This window comes from Salvelinus sp. IW2-2015, linkage group LG33 (genome assembly GCF_002910315.2).
Source record: "Salvelinus sp. IW2-2015 linkage group LG33, ASM291031v2, whole genome shotgun sequence".
NCBI lineage: Eukaryota > Metazoa > Chordata > Actinopteri > Salmoniformes > Salmonidae > Salvelinus > Salvelinus sp. IW2-2015.
Window position 1 is genome coordinate 270,290 of NC_036872.1, and position 12,243 is coordinate 282,532.

Sequence of the window (12,243 nt, forward strand, 5' to 3'; positions counted from 1 at the left end):
ATTTAAAATTGATTAAATTCAGATTTGTTCTCACTGGCCTCTACACAATACTCCATAATGTCAACTTGGAATTATGTTTTTAGAAATGTTTACTAATTAATTAAGCATGGACTCACTCCGTATGCAATAATAGCATTTACAAATATTACGAAACATGCATCATGTTTGCAACAAGGCACTAAAGTAATACTGCAAAGAATGTGGCAAATTAACACTTTGTATTCAGGAGAAAAATGTTTAGGGCAAATCCAATACAACACATTACTGAGTAACACTCTCCATATTTTCAAGCATAGTGATGGCTGAATCATGTTATGTGTATGCTTGTAATTGTTAAGGACAGGATAAAAAATGGAATGGAGCTAAGCACAGCCAAAATCCTAGAGGAAAATGTGGTTCAGTCTGCTTTCCACCAAAACCTGGGAGATTAATTCACCTTTCAGCAGGACAATAACCCAAAACACAAACCCATATCTACCCAGGAGTTGCTTACCAAGAAGACAGTGAATGTTCCTGAGTGGCTAAGTTACAGTTTTGACTTAAATCTACTTGACAATCTATGGCAAGACCTGAAAATGGTTGTCTAGCAATGATCAACAGCTCATTAGAATAAAAAAATAAAAAAAGAATAATGGCCATGCGTTTTGACAATTAAGACACTGCAGTAAATAAAACAAAAAAAAATCATCTCTCTCATCAAGTAAGGGCAGATGGGTGTGCCTTCGCCAATCAAAGCTACAGTAGGCTTTTATGCAAATAAGCCATTTGCCACAGGGGCCTGCCATCATTCACTTTGAACTGGACTGTGTTTACAGGCAGTAGCAATAGTACGATTTTAGAACATTAGAATACATTCTCCAAAAGCCACAAAATATACCTGAATGGATTTCTGGAAATATGTCAATACCATCTGAGTTCTATTACATTTGGGAACTTTACAGACCTATTGATCAAACAAACATGAAAAGGTAAGCTGCCTCTCCCTCAGTTATGCACATCAACAACAAGATCAACAACTATGCTAGCCAGAGCAAGATGAGCTAAAATCTAACGAGGGAACATTAAATAAATCCTCTCAAACCTTTTCAGCTAGTTGGCTATCAAAATTGCACTGATAAGCGATGGGGAATACTATGGTGTCAATTCCGATTCAAAAGTTGAACGGGCTAAAGTGAGCAAACACTTGAGTCGAGAGAGAAGAAATGGGGTCGAGCAAGCAGAGGACCGTCTGTCAAGACTCAGAAAGGACTGCACGCATGCCGACTCCACACACAGATGTCTTTTCTCCCGCTCACACCAATTTTCCAGTTTGCTCTCCAAAATCCATTTTGTTCTCGCAACCGCTTACTGTAATTGTATAAAGGGGACATTCTAGCCAATGAACATAGCCTGTAGCAGTCTACTGAAATGCAATTGGTTAGTGTTTTGGACCAATCACGGCTTGACTGCTCTCTATCCTGATTTTCTTTTTAACAGCGAGATGAAAGGGGATGGTGAAAGGTGAACGATGTCTGACAAAAGTGAATAAGTTCGATAGTTTTTCAGTAGAGAAACTATCGAACTTATTCACTTTTGTCAGACATCGTTCACCTTTCAAAGCCAGCATCCCGTTCACCTAAAAAGCCAGCATCCCGGAGTCGCCTCTTCACTGTTGACGTTGAGACTGGTGTTTTGCGGGAGCTATTTAATGAAGCTGCCAGTTGAGGACTTGTGAGGCGTCTGTTTCTCAAACTAGACACTAATGTACTTGTCCTCTTGCTCAGTTGTGCACTGGGGCCTCCCACTCCTCTATCTATTCTGGTTAGAGACAGTTTGTGCTGTTCTGTGAAGGGAGTAGTACACAGCGTTGTATGAGATCTTCAGTTTCTTGGCAAGTTCTCGCATGGAATAGCCCTAATTTTTCAGAACAAGAATAGACTGACGAGTTTCAGAAGAAAGGTCTTTGTTTCTGGCCATTTTGAGCCTGTAATCGAACCCACAAATGCTGATGCTCCAGATACTCAACTAGTCTAAAGAAGGCCAGTTGTATTGCTTCTTTAATCAGAACAACCATTTTCAGCTGTGCCAACATAATTGCAAAAGGGTTTTCTAATGATCAATTAGCCTTTTAAAATGATAAACTTGGATTAGCTAACACAACATGCCATTGGTAGATATTCCATTAAAAATCAGCCGTTTCCACCTACAATAGTCATTTACAACATTAACAATGTCTACACTGCATTTCTGATTAATTTGATGTTATTTTAATGGACAAAAAAATGTGCCTTCATAAACAAATGACATTTCTAAGTGACCCCAAACGTTTGAACGGTAGTGTATATAGGACACATGAAGTTGATTTGAGATGATCGTTTTAGCACTATTCGAGAAGTATGATCAGCAGAGGAGGTCTCATCATTGTGTAACATTGAGCTCATTCTTGCCTCTTATTTGAAAGGAGAAATAATGATATATTCCTGACACAAGTTTGAGACTTTTATTAGACTAATGATCTTAGTCTGAGGTGATCATTTCAGAAATATCTAAGTATGAAGGAGTGCTCTACATTGTATGTGCAACGTCTCCTCCATGTCTCAAGTATTTCTCTTATTACTACAGAAGCTATACATGAGCTTGATGAATGAGATATGAGACACAATTGAGAATTTCATTTGTTAGCATTAATTTGCCATATTAATTATGATTACCTGTTAAAAATAAGAATAAACTGATACAGTTCAACAAATGTATTCAACAGTGCTTATTATATTAATGCATCTCACTTTTTTTCTCACCTGAATGATCTGAATCTAGGAGTACAGGGGCTCTCTGCAATTATATTCAATGTTCAGGACAAAATTTAGGCTATGATTAAGAAGTTGGAGCTCCTCTCTGTCTGCATTAACAAGGACAACACACAGGTCTTTCCATCATTGTATGATTTGTTTGGTGTGCAAATGAACTCAAGCTTACGGACAATGTCAAATGTCATATCGCGAAGCACCTGAGTGAGTTGGGTGCGCAATTATGCAGGTACTTTCCTGAAACGGATGACAAACAACTGGATTTGTCATCCCTTTCATGCCCTGCCTCCAGTCCACTTACCGATATCTGAACAAGAGAGAATCATCGAAATTGCAACAAGCGGTTCTGTGAAAATTGAATTTAATCAGAAGCCACTGCCATATTTCTGGATTGGGCTGTGCTCAGAGTAGCCTGCCTTGGCAAATCGCACTGTTAAGACACTGATGCCATTTGCAACCATGTACCTATGTGAGAGTTGATTCTCGGCCCTCACTAGCATGAAAACTAAATACAGGCACAGACTGTGGAAAATGATTTAAGACAGACTCTCCAATACAACTCAACATTGCAGAGTTATGAGCATCCTTTCAAGCACACCCTTCTCATTAACCTGTGGTGAGTTATTCACAATTTTCGATGAACAAATAAGGTTTTATATGTAAGATGGTTAAATAAAGAGCAAAATTATTATTATTATTTGTGCCCTGGTCCTATAAGAGCTCTTTGTCACTTCCCACTAGCCGGTTGAGACAACAACTCGCACTCATTCTTATGTTTAATAAATGTATCGTATAGTGTGTGTATGGCAGGCTTACAATGATGGCAAAAAAACATTTGAGAGTGTGCTGACCATGGTGCAAGAGGGAGTACGCAGCTGGAGGTTGAATGTTTGAAGGGGTACGGGAATAGGGTTGCAAAGGGTCGGAAACTTTCCGGTACATTTCTGGAATTCTTCCGGAAATTTTACACGGGAAGTTAAGCCCAGGAATTTGGGGAATTTTGCTTAAATTCATAAAAAAAAGTTCGCTTATAACAGTAAACCTTTTTAGTGAGATTGAAATTAGGCAATTCTAGATATTGTGGCATATTTTGGTTCAACTATCCCCAATTCAATGGCATTGCAACCCTCTGCATGCACAGCGCATTCTTCCATCACATGTGTAGTGCACTCTTCCATCACAGGTACAGCTGATTCTCAAGATCTTGCACACCAATGAGATGCTATTGAGCCCACGCTACTACACTGTCTGAGCCAAGGACTACATGCTTTCTGATATGTTTTGATTACAGTACTGGGTGGGGTGAATATATTTTATATGACATACATGATTTTTCGTTTACTAGTAAATAGTAGCCTACAGCAAAGTGTGTTTAAATCATTTCTAACTTGTTAACAATTTCTGCTAGTTAGTTTTTGCTACCATGTGGGTTTTAGTTTGCTTGAGCCTGCTGAGGAGTGTTAATTCACCTGTTTCCGTACATGTTTCATTTTAAAACATTTATCTTACAAATGAGTTGTTTAATCTAACTGCTTAACTATTTATCTGTTTATGGAGAAAAAAAAAATCTTTACAGGACAATGCTAATGGACTATCTGATGTGTGGAGACATTTCACTGCAGCTAATGTAGAGAAGGAAAAGCTGTATACATTTGCAAATACTGTGCCAAATCATATGTAAAGAATGCAACAAGGATGCAGAATCATCTGGTCAAGTGCATAAAGTTCCCTCAGCGCTCACAACAAGCAACCTCTGACAAAAGTCCCTCTACTTCTATTTGAGGTGAAAATGATGAATCAGACACCTTATCGATAGCAACAGCTCATGGTCTTCCTGGAATCAGAAGTTTTTTTCACTCAATGGAGGAACGTCTTCAGAGAAATGCTGATGAATGTCTTGCTCGAGCTGTGTATGCAACTGGTTCACCTCTGATGCTCACAGGCAATGTGTATTGGAAGAGATTTCTGAATGTTCTTCGCCCAGCCTATAACCCTCCAACCAGACATGCTTTATCTACTCAATTGCTGGATGCAGAGTTCAACAGAGTTCAAGCAAATCATAGAGAAAACAGACTGTATTGCAATCATCTCTGATGGGTGGGGGAATGTTCGTGGGCAAGGAATAATTAACTACATTCTCTACCCCTCAACCAGTATTCTACAAGGGCACAGACACAAGGGACAACAGACACACCGGTCTCTACATTGCAGATGAGCTGAAGGCAGTCATCAATGACCTTGGACCACAGAAGGTATTTGCACTGGTGACAGACAATGCTGCGAACATGAAGGCTGCTTGGTCTAAAGTGGAGGAGTCCACCCATTGGCTGTGCTGCTCATGCATTGAATCTGCTCCTCAAGGACATCCTGGCACCTAAAACAAGGGATACACTCTACAAGAGAGACAATGAAATGGTTAGGTATGTGAAGGGTCATCAAGTAATAGCAGCAATCTACCTCACCAAGCAAAGTGAAAAGAATAAGAGCACCACATTGAAGCTGCCCAGCAACACTAATTTGGGTGGTGTTGTCATCATGTTTGACAGTCTCCTGGAGATGGAGGAGTCTCCAAGAAATGGCCATTTCACAGTCTGCCGATATGGACAGCCCCATCAAGAGGATCCTCCTGGATGATGTATTTTGGGAGAGAGTGGTAAGCAGCCTGAAACCTATAGCAGTAGCCATTGCACTGATTGAGGGAGACAATGCCATCCTGTCTGATGTTCATAGAAGAAATCTGTACTGCCCTGCCCACTTCACTGTTGCTCCAAGCAGAGTAAACTGCAGTTCTGAAATACATCATAAAGCGTGAAGACGTCTGCATTTTTATAGTCCCGTATAGGGTTGCACATTTTGTGGAATCTTTCCGTAGGAACTAACGGAAATATATGCAAATTAATATTAATGCCATTTAAATGTAGATGTTTTTTTTGCGTTGGATATATTTACCATATCATATGGAGACAGAAACATACACCTTTTACCTTATTATAAGTAGACATAATTGCAAAGGATTAAATCCTTCCAATAGAAATATAAAAACTGTTTAGTTACGAATTGAACTTTAATTAAATGATTTGACTCTTCACATGGTATGATTTCACTGAACAACAAAAGAGATGGAATATTGAATGATCCCCAATGATCCATCACGTCTCCCAAAAAACGTTTTCAACATCTGTAAAATTATAGAAACTAAAGCTTTGGTTGTCTTCCTCTCAGGCTTCCATGTCTTCTCCCTGGACCTCCTCAATGTCCACCTATTGAACATCAGACTCTGAGGCCTCATCTTCACTGTCACTTTCCAACCTTGTTGAGTATTCCTTGTTGTCAGGCTCAAAATGCCTCAAATGTGCCCGGATGGCCACCAATTTTTCAACCCTTGTATTGGTCAGCCTGTTGCATGCTTTGGTGTGTGTGTTCCCAAACAAGGACCAGTTGCGCTCTGAAGCGGCAGAATTGTGGAGATATATCCAGCACCTTCTTTGTGGCAAACCTTTGTCTCTTTGGAGGACAATTCTTCTTAGGCTTTCATGTCCATTCTGTGACTAGTAATTTCAATATGTTTGTTTTCAAGAGAATTTGCATTTTCAATTGGCCTGCTTTGACCAATTGTAATAAATAACAATTCAAACCCATGAATCACTCATGATATAATGATAACTACAATCATTGCTTTATCTACATTCAGTTAATTTAGCAAGCAGATAAAAATTATTGGGTCATATGGACAGAAGTTAGAGATTATAAGTGCTGGGGCCGGATTCACAAAACTTTACTTACTTTGTTTTGTAAGAAGTTCTTAAAAATTAAGGAGTTCATCAGTGTGCAATTCCTCAAAATGTTTCATAGTTTTCTTAAGAACTTTGTAAATATATTTCTTGTTTCTTAAATATCTAATTATGTGGCATTGACATTAGTGACGTGCTTGTTGTAATTTTTATTAATTTTTTACCTTTATTTAACTTGTAAAAAGCTAGCTAGCTGATAGACGCAAACAATGTTCTTCCTCGAAGACATAGCAAAACAAAATAATCTGTTTCAGTAGCTATAGCTAGCTAGCTAAGTGTAACCCAGTCCCGTCAAGTCATAGCAGCCAGCTGGCTTCATCATTATAACATTAGTTTTGGGCAACAGGGTTAAGTACTTACATGGATTCCAAAATCATTGCTAAGAATATTGAACATGACTGCAGTTTCTACTGGTCATTGTTTTCAGGCTGGTTGGATTGGCGCTAACTAGGTACCAAGCTAAAGCTATCTACCCCAGAAGTTTCTAATAACATCTGTATCAAAGATATTTGCAAACATTTTTAATCTTGCTTGTTTGATCCTAATCTAATTTAAAATGCTCTCACAGACGTTTTCCCATTCGGTCGAACAAATAATGCCTTATTACCAACGCAGTATTGTACAGCTTTGACAGTGATCGTAATGGTGGCGCTTGGCTTGCACGTGCAAATCCAGTACACACAACATTCTATAATGTTCTATAATGTTATTTGACGCGTCAAATTAAGTGCTTATTTGACGAGTCAAAGTGTTATTTGATGTGTATCTTTTTTGACACGCAAAGACCCAAACGGCTTTCCATAGTCCTAAAGTTAAGTACATTTCCAAGAAGAAATCCTAAAACATTATCTTCAAGAATCCCATTTCTTTTCAACTTTTTTATTAGGAAGAAACATATGAAAAAAATTAAGAACATTTTCAATAACTTTATTGAGGAATGGCAACTTGGCTTAAGGTTTTGTTGAATCCGGCCCCTGGTAGCTAGCTAGCAGTAACGTAAACTCACCACATTCCGTACAAATGTGTGCAACCGCGACATTCAAATGAGGCTGCAAAGAAAACTAATGGGACTGTAGCGACTGTGTTGACTTCAAAATCTGGGGTGTGAACTACGTTTCTATTGAAGCGTTGATCGACATGGTAATGGCTCTATAGTATTGGAGAAAAGTTGAAAAAAACTGACCCTCTGTTACATCGTGACGTGTCATGCCGTAACATACAGCACACGTAAAGCAACTATTTCTGTCTTACAATCTCTCTCCACCAGGTGTAGCACTTCTCTCATCGTTTAAAAACAAGAAATGGACAGTGACGGAGGTAAGGGGGYMARKRKMWSWRTTTTTMRGRSMRKWRWMRYKYRGKMCWRYWCWRTCWKAAYYCKYRMMTTWKRTRRMAAGATCACTTTAGCACCGCCCTAAAAACCCGATTCAAATTCGACACACACCTTCAAATAGTTATGTAATGACACATTATATAAACTCTTTATAGTGTTTTATTTACATTTTAGAGGCGACAAGGTGATAAGTTGGACAGATCGAGTGAAAAAAAGCAGTTTCCCCACACATCTCCTCTTCTCACTACCAAGCAGTAGTTTCGCTGCCCTACCCGCCATCTTTAAAAAGACCCGACGGAGCTCATTGCCTTCTTGAATTATGCAGAAACGGGCAGCTTGGAGGTCATGTCATTTTGTTGGAAAGGGGAGAAATGGTGCTTTACAATGGTATTGTCATTACAGTTGATCTGGAAGTATTACGTTTTTGAGGCGCTAAAATAAGGTCAATTGTATGGACCAAGGCGATGTACAAAAGTGAGTGAGTTTACGTTAGCTAATGTTGGAAAATATAGCCCTGAAACTGATATTATTATTTCACCTTGGGGTACGATAATTTAATCGTTCAGTCTGTTCAGTTGATTATGATTCTTACCTTCTTTACTTAGCAAATTCAAACTTCTTTACTTATCAATTTCAAACTATCTGCCAGTGAGGGCCCATGTGGATCACTCATCATCAGCATCAGCAAAGCAATGATCTCAATCCAATCTCCAACTGTCATTCCCGCCTGTCTTTGACTGGCGTCCAATCACATTAGGAAATAAATTATATGTTCTTTGAAATAAACGCAAAACAAAATATGCCCGGGTTGATTAGCTAGACTTTATATGGTTTTGCCAGGGAGCTCTTACAAACTCACGGGGAAAAGTTGCATCAGTGTTTGCAAGAGCTAACTAAGTAAAATAGCTTTATCTGTTTGTATTTGTAATGCAAGTTTATCACATAATATACTTCAGTCGAGGCCCCATGCATATTCCATTCCAATATAACGTTCGCCTAGATGGTAGCCTTATGCATATCAAAAACAAAATAATGTTTTTATGCACAACAACACCCGTAGTATTTCAGCATGTGTGTGTACTGTTTATAAGGGACAAAACTCTTAACAATTTTATTTGGTAATGCATATTAGTATTGTATCTCGAATCTTTATAAGATGTGTTTGGCCTAACCCGGATGTCCTAGCCGTGTCTGAATCCTGGCTTAGGAAGGCCACCAAAAATCCTGACATTTCCATCCCTAACTGTAACATTTTCCGACAAGATAGAACTGCCAAAGGGGGCGTAGTTGCAATCTACTGCAGAGAGACCCTGCAGTGTTCTGTCATACTGTGTATTGTCTGTGCCCAAACAATTCGAGCTTCTACTTCCAAAAATCCACCTTTCCAGAAACAAGTCTCTCACCGTTGCCGCTTGTTATAGACCACCTTCTGCCCCCAGCTGTGCCCTGGACACCATATGTGAATTGATTGCCCCTAAACTAGGACATGCTTAACACCCCGGCCGTCCTACAATCTAAGTTATATGCCCTCAATCGCACACAAATTATCAATGAACCTACCAGGTACAACCCCAAATCCGTAAACACAGGCACCCTCATAGATATCATCCTGACCAACCTGCCCTCTAAATACACCTCTGCTGTCTTCAACCAGGATCTCAGCGATCACTGCCTCATTGCCTGCGTCCGTAATGGCTATGCGTTCAAACGACCACCCCTCATCACTGTCAAACGCTCCCTAAAACACTTCAGCGAGCAGGCCTTTCTAATCGACCTGCTATCCTGGAAGGATATTGACCTCATTCCGTCAGGAGAGGATGCCAGGATATTCTTTAAAAGTTTAAACATTTAGAACCAGGAACAGATATAGCCCTTGGTTCACTCCAGACCTGACTGCCCTTGACCAGCACAAAAACATCCTGTGGCGTACTGCATTAGCATTGAATAGCCCTCGCGATATGCAACTTTTCAGGGAAGTTAGGAACCAATATACACAGGCAGTTAGGAAAGCAAAGGCTAGCTTTTTTAAACAGAAATTTGCATCCTGTAGCACAAACTCCAAAAAGTTCTGGGACACTGTAAAGTCCATGGAGAATAAGAGCACTTCCTCCCAGCTGCCCACTGTACTGAGGCTAGGAAACACTGTCACCACCGATAAATCCACAATAATTTCAATAAGCATTTTTCTATGGCTGGCCATGCTTTCCACCTGGCTACCCTTACTCCGGTCAACTGCCCGCACCCCCCACAGCAACTTGCCCAAACCTCCCCCATTTGTCCTTCACCCAAATCCAGATAGCTGATGTTTTGAAAGAGTTGCAAAATCTGGACCCCTACAAATCAGCTGAGCTAGACAATCTGGACCCTCTCTTTCTAAAATTATCCGCCGCAATTGTTGCAACCCCTATTACTAGCCTGTTCAACCTCTCTTTCGTATCGTCTGAGATCCCCAAAGATTGGAAAGCTGCCGCGTTCATCCCCCTCTTCAAAGGGGAGACACTCTAGACCCAAAATGTTACAGACCTATATCTATCCTACCCTGCCTTTCTAAGGTCTTCGAAAGCCAAGTTAACAAACAGATCACCGACCTTTTCGAATCCCACCGTACCTTCTCTGCTATGCAATCTGGTTTCCGAGCTGGTCATGGGTGCACCTCAGCCACGCTCAAGGTCCTAAACGATATCAGAACCGCCATCGATAAAAGACAATACTGTGCAGCCGTATTCATCGACCTGGCCAAGGCTTTTGACTCTGTCAATCACCACATTCTTATCGGCAGACTCAACAGCCTTGGTTCCTCAAATGACTGCCTCGCCTGGTTCACCAATTACTTCTCAGACAGAGTTCAGTGTGTCAAATCGGAGGGCCTGTTGTCCGGACCTCTGGCAGTCTCTATGGGGGTGCCACAGGGTTCAATTCTCGGGCTGACTCGTCTCTGTAAACATCAATGATGTCGCTCTTGCTGCTGGTGATTCTCTGATCCACCTCTACGCAGACGACACCATTCTGTATACTTCTGGCCCTCCTTTGGACACTGTGTTAACTTGTGCCCTGTGAAATGCCTTCACTGAATGCAGTGAATTACTGTGGCGACCAGCATGTTTTTCTATTGCAGAGAGGTGCCTTGCCTCCAGTTGAAGTTCACTTGATGCTCCTATTATGTTTGTTCTCGACTTATGTGACTTTGTCACAAAAACTATGGTCATTGGTCATCCGTGCGTAAAAGTCAGCTATGGCATTTGCTACAGAGACCCAATGATATGCGAAATAGCAGGGATAGACTGCACTAGTTTGACTGCATGGACCATTTGCATGGGAATATTTTGAATACCATGTATGCGCCTTAACAAATAGCCATTTTTGTCTTTAAAATGGAAACATGAATGAGTATCACCCTCCCGGATCCGGGATCCTCCTCATCAGAAAAGCTGACTAGCATAGCCTAGCATAGCGCCACAAGCAAATAATAGCATATAAATAACATGAAATCACAAGTCCAATACAGCAAATGAAAGATAAACATCTTGTGAATCCAGCCAACATGTCCGATTTTTAAAATGTTTTACAGCGAACACACAACATATATTTATGTTAGCTCACCACAATAGCCCAACACAAAACGCAATTTTTTCACCGCAAAGATAGCTTTCACAAAACCCACAAATAGAGATAAAATTAATCACTAACCTTTGAACAACTTCATCAGATGACAGTCTTGTTCGAAAATGTGCATATTTATAGCTACAAATCCTGGTTTTACATTGTGAATATGGCGCCAAAATGCACCAAATTGTCCGGAGAAATTTTACACAGCCACGTAATCTAACCAAAAAACTCATCATAAACTTTGCTGAAAAATACATGTTGTACAGCAAATGAAAGATACACTGGTTCTTAATGCAACCGCTGTGTTAGATTAAAAAAAAATACTTTAGTACAAAGCACAGCATGCAATAATCTGAGACAGCGCTCAGCCATTCTCCGTCATGTTGGAGTCAATATATTCCACAAAAATACGAAATAACATCATAAATATTCTCTTACCTTTGATGATCTTTCATCAGAATGCAGTGCAAGGAGTCCTAGTTCGACAATAAATCGTTGTTTTGTTTTAGAATGTCCATTTCTTCTGTCGAATTAGCAACTTTGGCTAGCATGGTGGAGCTCAAGTGTCCATCAACGTTTGGCGCATGGAATGAAAAATTCAAAAACTGATAATAAAAGTCGAATAAACTGGTCAAACTCAGTTGAGAATCCATCTTTAGTATGTTTTTCTCATATGTATCCAATAACGTCCCAGACGGAGCATTTATTCGTGTCTACCTAACGCATT